The sequence below is a fragment of the Triticum dicoccoides genome, chromosome 2A, assembly GCF_002162155.2.
Source record: "Triticum dicoccoides isolate Atlit2015 ecotype Zavitan chromosome 2A, WEW_v2.0, whole genome shotgun sequence".
Lineage (NCBI taxonomy): Eukaryota > Viridiplantae > Streptophyta > Magnoliopsida > Poales > Poaceae > Triticum > Triticum dicoccoides.
The window spans coordinates 747,850,637-747,852,635 of record NC_041382.1 but is presented as its reverse complement, the minus strand read 5'-3'; positions in this window follow the sequence as shown (position 1 = coordinate 747,852,635).

Genomic DNA, 1,999 nt, shown 5'->3' with positions numbered 1-1,999 from the left:
GTTGAAGTCCCGATTCTAAGCCGTAAAGCATGGCACACTGAACTATCGAGTAGTTATCAGCTTTGCTCTGCCAGACGTTCATAACATTCGGCGTTGCTCCTGCAGCAGGCCTGGCACCCAGCGGTGCTTCCAGGACGTAATTCTTCTGTGCAGCAATGAGGATAATCCTCAAGTTACGGACCCAGTCCGTGTAATTGCTACCATCATCTTTCAACTTTGCTTTCTCAAGGAACGCATTAAAATTCAACGGAACAGCAGCACGAGCCATCTATCTACAATCAACATAAACAAGCAAGATACTATCAGGTACTAAGTTCATGATAAATTTAAGTTCAATTAATCATATTACTTAAGAACTCCCACTTAGATAGATATCCCTCTAATCCTCTAAGTGATCACGTGATCCAAATCAACTAAACCATGTCCGATCATCACGTGAGATGGAGTAGTTTCATCGGTGAACATCATTATGTTGATCATATCTACTATATGATTCACGCTCGACCTTTCGGTCTCCGTGTTCCGAGGCCATATCTGTATATGCTTGGCTCGTCAAGTATAACCTGAGTATTCCGCGTGTGCAACTGTTTTGCACCCGTTGTATTTGAACGTAGAACCTATCACACCCGATCATCACGTGGTGTCTCAGCACGAAGAACTTTCGCAACGGTGCATACTCAGGGAGAACACTTCTTGATAATTTAGTGAGAGATCATCTTATAATGCTATCGTCAATCAAAGCAAGATAAGATGCATTAAAAGGATAAACATCACATGCAATCAATATAAGTGATATGATATGGCCATCATCATCTTGTGCTTGTGATCTCCATCTCCGAAGCACCATTGTGATCACCATCGTCACCGGCGTGACACCTCGATCTCCATCGTAGCATCGTTGTCGTCTCACCAAGTTTGTGCTTATACGACTATCGCTACCGCTTAGTGATAAAGTAAAGCATTACATCGCGATTTCATTGCATACATTAAAGCAACAACCATAAGGCTCCTGCCAGTTGCCGATAACTCGGTTACAAAACATGATCATCTCATACAATAAAATTCAGCATCATGTCTTGACCATATCACATCACAACATGCCCTGCAAAAACAAGTTAGACGTCCTCTACTTTGTTGTTGCAAGTTTTACGTGGCTGCTACGGGCTTAAGCAAGAACCAATCTCACCTACGCATCAAAACCACAACGATAGTTTGTCAAATAGACTACGTTTTAACCTTCGCAAGGACCGGGCGTAGCCATACTTGGTTCAACTAAAGTTGGAGAGACAGTCGCCCGCAAGCCACCTGTGTGCAAAGCACGTCGGGGGAACCGGTCTCGCGTAAGCGTACGCGTAATGTTGGTCCGGGTCGTCTCGTCCAACAATGCCGCCGAACCAAAGTATGACATGTTGGTAGGCAGTATGACTTATATCGCCCACAACTCACTTGTGTTCTACTCGTGCATATAAGATCAACATAAATAACCTAGGCTCGGATGCCACTGTTGGGTTTCGTAGTAATTTCAAAAAATTTCCTACGCACACGCAAGATCATGTGATGCATAGCAACGAGAGGGGAGAGTGTTGTCTACGTGCCCACGCAGACCGACTGCGGAAGCGTTGACACAACGTAGAGGAAGTAGTCGTACGTCTTCACGATCTGACCGATCAAGCACCGAAACTACGGCACCTCCGAGTTCGAGCACACGTTCAGCTCGATGACGATCTCCGGACTCCGATCCAGCAAAGTGTCGGGGAAGAGTTTCGTCAGCACGACGGCGTGGTGACGATCTTGATGCACTACAGCAGCAGGGCTTCGCCTAAACTCCGCTATAGTATTATCGAGGAATATGGTGGCCGGGGGCACCGCACACGGCTAAGGAATAGATCACGTGGATCAACTTGTGTGTTCTAGGGTGCCTCTACCTCAGTATATAAAGGACCAAAGGGGGGAGGCTGGCTGGCCACAAGGGGCGCGCCAGGAGAGTCCTACTCCCTCC